Source organism: Melitaea cinxia, chromosome 21 (assembly GCF_905220565.1).
Source record: "Melitaea cinxia chromosome 21, ilMelCinx1.1, whole genome shotgun sequence".
Lineage (NCBI taxonomy): Eukaryota > Metazoa > Arthropoda > Insecta > Lepidoptera > Nymphalidae > Melitaea > Melitaea cinxia.
In genome coordinates, this window is record NC_059414.1 from 5586818 (window position 1) to 5594657 (window position 7840).

General features: G+C 30.8%; 1 long non-coding RNA gene across 1 annotated transcript in view; it reads right to left on the reverse strand.

Annotated features, from left to right (window-relative positions):
* The window catches only part of LOC123664028, a 30970-nt gene extending 23686 nt beyond the window's left edge, over nucleotides 1-7284 (reverse strand). The window contains exon 1 of the long non-coding RNA XR_006744741.1: nucleotides 7202-7284. This is a non-coding gene — a long non-coding RNA (uncharacterized LOC123664028). The remainder of the gene's footprint in view (nucleotides 1-7201) is intronic.
* Nucleotides 7285-7840: the final 556 nt, after the last annotated feature.

Here is a 7840-nt window from a genome sequence, read left to right on the forward strand (position 1 = left end):
ATGATTTTTACTTTCGGTTTAATTCCGTAATTGTTTCGTAATTGTTTTTAGTTTATTTACTTTGTTATTTAATTAATAAATAAGACACACTGGTTTAAGATTAATAAATAAAATCATAAATTTACTAAAGATCTTTTACATAAAAGTTGTATAAATAGTAAAGTTATTCATTTGTGTTGTTAATTTAGTTTTACCACCTGTTAAAACCTGTATTTTTAAATAATGTACATCAAAATATACATTTAAATTCGACTAAATAACCAGTATTTGATATTAATACTATTAAATTAACAATTTATAAGTAGTGTTATTAATCGCTCTACACAGTTCTGTAATTCGTTCAGATATTCGGTTGGCTCTATTAAATTTTATGAATGGTAAAATATTGAAAAAGATCACAATAAAATAAACGCCTTTTTAGAAGCAACAGAACGAAATTAAACGTTGGTTTGTATTTTATGTTTTTACTTTCTCTTAACCTAGTAACAATTGAAAATTTGAAATCGTATTGTGCTTTGTATTCAAAAATTAATAAAATAAAAAAATGGTATGTCATCGCTATCACTTAGCCACGCCCCTTGACCAATAAAATCATAGTAAATTGGAACGCGTCCCGTGTCAAAATTGACGTAACCTGTAGTTGAAGTAACCTATTCAGGCAGACGTTCTATTTTACTATTACTTAATTGGTCAAAGGACGTAAAAGCAATACTAAATAACAGCGATGAGTTACAAAATTTTTAAAGCGAATAGACTATAACTCCATTATAAAAGTAGATAAACGTTTACGGAAAAGTATTCAATGTCAAGATTCAATTTTTTCTGAACTTAAATTCGTAAATTTAAAAGGTTCGAAACCGTAACGACCGTTAACCTTTGTCGTTTTATTTCACTGGCATTGAATGGAGCATTAAAAAAATCGTTATGGGTCTTTTTTATTTTTTAAAGATATAAACTACACGAAAATAATTATAATATTGTAAAATTAAATGTTTGTAACTAATGTGTATTTATTTGTTTCCATAAGGCGTAAATTGATGTTGTCTAAAAGTTTATCTAATACATAAGTTACTCTAAGGATTTAAAGACTGGATGTAAAATAGATTTTTTAGTATTACAACTTTGAAAATGCACAGCTTGTGAATAAAAAATATCTTATCGATGAAGTCGTTTGATGATGACAAAGTAAATATATCAATAACTTTCATCTGTTATCGTTATGCGTCAGACAGCCTTATCAACAACCAGTGAACTTAGCAATCAGAGTAATAAATTATTTAATAGTCAATATTTTATAAAGACACATAAACAGTCATACAAATATTTTTGCATATATGTCAGTAAATAGAAAAAACCGAAGCGATGACGTATACAATGAATCATAAATGATTTCTACTTCTTTCGAAATCTGAAATTGAGATCGAATACAATTATCAAATCTGATTCATGTAACCCTTCACTTTTAAAAACAGATTTCGCTCAGTTTTGAAATAGTTGTAATGAATCATTTTGTAGACGGAACAAACTACTTGTTTTTTTGGTCGGTTAACATAAATTCTAAAATAGTAACCATTTGTCATCAAGTCGTAAACTCGCAAAAACTGACTAGACTAGAGGTCGACAGCGCGTTTTGTTACAAACTTTTTTCATTCACAACTAAACTAATATAGCACGTTTTACTTTTATAAACTAAAGACAAAAATAGACACTAAACTAAATATTAAATAAGTACCCAAACGCATGCTTAATGCAATGAAAAATGTTCTCCAAAGGTTTAAGTTTAAGGTTTTTAATGGGTTTTGAAGCATTAATTTACTTAGGTAGGACTCATCAAATGGAGTCTCAATAAAACTGAACAATCTGTTTCATTAGAAAAATGTAATACATTTTTACGAATTGTTTATTACAAACCAAAAAATAATAAATCTCCTCCATTATATCATGTTATTTAGATGGATTTTGTAGAACTTATTAAAATTTATTAATATAACTCATCAAATAAATGTATCATTATGGCTCTTGCCATTTATAAAAAAAAAAAAACGAGTGTACTTTAGACCACGCGACTGAAGTAAAACTTACGAAACGTAACTCTCTCTCTCTCTCTCTCTTTCTGTCTTCACTAACTTATATCTCCCTCTCAACTTCCGTTCGCCTCACCCGATCACATTTTTTGTAACACCCTCGTCACGCATTTACCAGTTTACTCCCCAAGCCGACCTCGCGTAAAGAACTTTTACTTCAAAAATGTACTGTATGTGTATGTGTGTAATTTATTTTTTTAAAAATAATGAAAATCAAGGATAACGATATCTATCGTTCTCGAAGTATTGGAAAAAGAAATCGGAAATTGTATCCATAAGTATCGTTTGAGAAACGCCAAGAAACATTTTGAAAGTGAACTTTTGAAGCGATAGCTTTAAATAAATAACGAGAAAGCTGAAACAGCGATCTGTGTTACAAACTTATGAACGTTCAACAAATGCACTTAGATCGTTCAATGTTGGTTGGTGTCGGTTACGTAAAAAGTTACTTCTGATTTTAAAGGATCTTGTACTAGAGAAAAAAAAATTAATTATTTATTTTTTCTTATTAAATATTGATTTTTATAACATGCTTTATTGCAGATTTCAAAAGTTCATGAAAGAAATGTACTATTGAACAGAGTGGGACGGCAATCTTATAACTTCTTGTGATTTCTTACGACCTCACTCTAAAGAAAACATTCGTTAAATGAGATAACTTCTATATATTAACTTACTAAAAACAACCTCGGCTTATAAATTGTAAATTAGTCTTAAAATAGCTTAAGGAAATTAAACAGCACGGGAGTATATGACCTCCTTAGTGATTATAATAACAGTATTTAAGTGATCTTTTCAAAATTATATAAAACAGATTTCGCTAAAATTTAGTCTTTTAAATGTCAAATTATATTCATTGAAAGGGTAATAACTAAACAAGAAATACATTTACAACATCAACATGTGATCAACATGAAGTATTTATCATCAACATATCCAAATTAAGATATGTATGTAGTTTCAAAGCGCAAAACTTTACCGATTTAATTTTATTTGTTCTCAAATCGTTATACTTTATTTTATAGTTTTAATTATCCTAATGACAGTCTGGAATTTCTTACAGACGTTTAAACGTAACGCTTCAGAACTAAAAACTCGTTCACAGTTGATTTGTTTTCGGAGACAATCGTGAAAAGAAACTTAAGACAGTTAGTAGTCTCGAACTTTTACGCTTATTAAGAAAGTCTCAATATATCGCTGAGAATTATTTAAAATAGATATATATTCTAGGAAAGAATATGAATATTCAACGTAATTTCATCGATAGGCACTTCGTGACTGACACGTTGGGGCACTTCGCATTGACCTTTGATTTTTATACTATATTTATTACCTTACCTACTATTGCCTAAAACACAGACATTAAGTTGCACGTATTTGTACTCGTATTATGATTTGGATAGCCACATATATAAAGACCATACAGAAAAATATACATACTTTGATGTTTTTTAATGTTTATCTTTGGCTTGTTGCTGAGGTAACACACATAAAAAATACAGTCGGATTGAGATCTTCCTCCTTTTTTGATAGCGGTTAAAAATGTGAACGCTTCGATAGTTAGAGCGTCGATAGTTATTATTCAACAAAAATATTTAATAAAAACTTTTAACTTAAATCGTAGTAAGCCTTAGAGCGTGCACGGGCGAAACCCTGTTTAATTATTATAATCGCTAAAACAGCTTAATGGCTTATCATTATTGTCTAAATGAGTCTCAATGTAAAGGTAGATGAACTCAGAATCCTGTCTGGTGAATTCGAGACGGTCCAAACGTGATGAATAAAACGGCTTCAATAGTGCCGTGACGGCTAAGATAACTAATCCTTTAATAAGCACACCTATAACTAATATTATGAAGCTGAAGTCTGTTTGTAATTTTTAATCGCTTAAGTGCTAGTTGGATTAAGATATTTTTCATCTTAGATTTATTAGCGCAATTTTTTGTTGAGATGATTAGTAAAAAGCAAGTTTGCAAGCGAGCAAGTTTTTTAAAGTTTTTTTTTTACTTTAATTTATTTTTTTACTTTTTAATTATCACTGAACTGGTTTCTCAATCCGGTATTCTAAGTAAATACTTTCATTTGATACTCATAATGTAGGAAAACTTAAAAATATAGTCTGCCATCATTGGAAGTCTGTCCTTTCATTTGGTACCAATATTGTAAGAGTACATTAAAAAGCAGCAGCGTCTTCGGTGCGACAAAGCCAGCTCTGTGGTCACCAACCCGCTTGTCTAGCGTGGTTACTATGGGCAAAACACATGAGTTCATGCCATTTTTGGCGCGAACTCGTGGGCGAGGTCCAGCAGTGGACTGCGATAGGCTGATGTGTAACATTAGAAATAACTATTATCTATCTACATTAATCATTGTATCTTTAAAATTCTGCCAAAAAGAGATTTAGAGGGACGTCGCTTTTAAAAATTTATTTGCAATCGATAAAGTTTAAAAGTAGGTACAGAACCAAAGAGCTTTATTCTGATGTAATATTATAAGGCTATAAAACATACTATAACTTGTAATAAATAGAACCATGCATAAATATATGAATGTAAATTAAATACGCGTAAATTAAACAAATATGAGAAAGTAAAAAAATATATTTAATCAACAATAAATAATTTAATAAATGTTGTTTATATATAGTCCTCGTTATTTTCTAAAAGACTTATTTACTGTTTAACCATGTGGTGGTTGATAATATATCTTTACTGTTGACCACGGGCTTGGCCGGGGACCAATATTTGTAGACCATATACTTAATAATTTTATGGAATATGAACTTAAATATATATACGATTTTATTACAATTTTTAAGTTATCGACTGCAAACGAGGTTGATACCGGTCGGGTAAAAGGTCAAGCGTGAAAAGGCTTACCAAAATAAAATTATCAACTTTCGAATTTTAGATCAGAATATTTTTTTTTTTTTGTTATTATTATCTTTTCTTGCGTTGGATATAAAAGTTTTTTAAGATAGAAATGGTATCTGATTCTAAAAAAAATAAAGAAAACTAAAGTGCTAAATAATGACTACTCTATGCGATAATGCCCCTTTTTGACTAGTGTAGGTACAAGGTAATAAAACCAAACAAGCCAATGATAATACGGATCATTTTCATAAACACGTCTAAATAAAAATATCGTTATAATAGTTATTGCAAGTATATTCTTAAAGCGAAGGAAGTGTGATCCTTATCCACGAAAGCGTCTCAAACGTCTGTTGAAAGGGTGTATTATGAAACAAGTTTCGGTCGGGGTCAGTATCGCAAGACTTTGCTATTGTTGTATTAAAATATATATTTTAGTTAGAACAGTGATCGATAAGCGAAATAGAAATATTATGCTGAATTTATGAGGTACTGACTGTGTCCGTTATTTACCTGCTAAGTTACTTCGTAATAATTTATGGCTAAAACTAGTACACTATAGTCAATGTTGATTCGATTTTCGACTCAAATCGTTTAGTAGATTTAATGTAAGGGAGTAGAAGATAAACTCAATAATTTTCGTGTGTTCAATATGTATATATTAATAAAAATAATATTTAATACAAGATATCTTTAACGTAAAACAAAAGTTTCAATAGAAAATAATTTTATATATTCAACAATCTATACATTTTTAAGTTTATCTTAAAGGATAACACGGATTTATTCATTTTAATCCAAATAATTGTTTTTAATCTGTAGTTATATTCCTACTAGCCTCTGTTAAACAATAGAGCATGTCTACCACATGTACACCGTAATTTTAGATCCGTTTATTTGCGAAACTTAACTAATAAAAGTAACCTGCCATAAAGGTTTTTTTTTCAAAACTGCTATTACGAATAAGTAAAAGCATGATTTTACCTATATAACTAAATGGTATCCCTAATTAACAAACTTTCTGCTGTATAAATATATACTTTTTAATTAAATTTGTAACTTCGTAACTTTCTTACGAAGTAATTCAGAAATCAAACCTAAGCGAATTTTTTTACTTTTCTTTAAAATTTACCTGAAACCTATCAGTTTATAAATAAAGTACTATATACATATGGTAAGCAATTAAAGGTTGATTAGGTAATATGATACTAATCCAAAGTCAAGCTTTAGTTATATAATGCTTAAGTTAGACGTTCGCTTTATAGATAATCCAATATTTATTTTTTTAACTCTCTTGTTATGTTATGTTTGATTACTTATTCAGTGTAATTTTTAAAACAACAATTACTACAAATACACTAAAAATACTACCGTCTCATAGTGGTAAGTAGGTGTAGTCAATTGCGTACTTTTTTATGGATTAGTCGATAGCGGCTAAACTACATTCGCCTAAAATTAGCCAAAGATGCGTATCTTCAGCCTGTAATATCCCACTGCTGGGTATAGGCATGTTTCCCCGTGTAGGAGAAGGTTCAGAAATTAACGCACCACGCTGCTCCAACACGGGTTGGCGGATATATTCCCTACTATGAGTAACGATCGCTATCAGGTGTACATGATAACAAACGGGACCGACGGCTTAACGTGCTCTCCGAGGTACAGTGGATAGACCCACAAGGTCTGCACAACCACCCAGACCACGACAAACATCAGTATGTCCAATACAAATGTTCGTAATGTGCGGGGATCGAACCCGCAACCGCCAGCACAATAGCCACAAACCAGTGCTCTATGCGCCAACACGCGACGGCCAAAAATAATCAGTCAAATTCTCCATTTCTATTACTCTTTCATTATCATGACCCTATTCCTCTGATACTAGAAATGTGTCAACATGACTTGATGTGGGATGACTTGGCATCAGGTATTTGTCCTGCTATTTAGTATTTACCTTGTTCTTTTATTACCTACTGTTTTTATTTAATATATAATATACTCGTGTCGCGGTGTTTGTAATTAAACTCCTTCGAAACGGCTTGACCGATTCTCATCAAATTTGGCGTTGAAAAATACATACAATCCTAAATTTTCATCCTTCTACCACCAACCCCTATTTTTAAATAGCGTTTAGCGGCAAGACAACGTTTGCCGAGTCAGCTATATAGTAGTAGTATAAATGGTATTAATTTACGTACGCACACATTAGGTATAAGAAATTCCAGTGCAAAATATTACGTCTATATTTACCGTTTGATGCTTTATGTTGCTAAAATACGTTAAATACAAATCCTCGTTTGTAGTAGGTGCGCAGGAAAGTTATTAGAACTTAGGTTTACCTGTAACAAAAAAAAATACAATAAGATTCGATTGACAATATCAAAATGGTATTTTAATTTAAACAGATACCTATGTAAACTGAGGTAGGGCACAGCAGGAATTTCCTGCTCAAAATATGGAGCAGCCTCACTGGGGTAGTACCTCGACCTTACAGAAGATCATAGCAAAACAATACTGTTTTCAAGCAGTATTGTGTTCCTGTTGGTGAGTAAGGTGACCAGAGCTCCTAGGGGGACTGGGGATTGGGTCGGCAACGCGCTTGCGATGCTTCTGGTGTTGCAGGTATCTATAAGCTACGGTAATCGCTTACCATCAGGTGAGCCGTACGCTTGTTTGCCGACCTAGTGACATAAAAAAAAAATATATTAATTGTATTACAACACATTTTTATCGATATTATTAATAGACTAAGTTTAGTTTGAATATGCTTGTTAAAAATAAAAATAATTGATCAGATAGGAGTTCAATATAATGAATATTACGGTTAATAGTAAAGACTATAAATAATAACAATATCACATATGTTTACTACAACGTAATTATTACAAA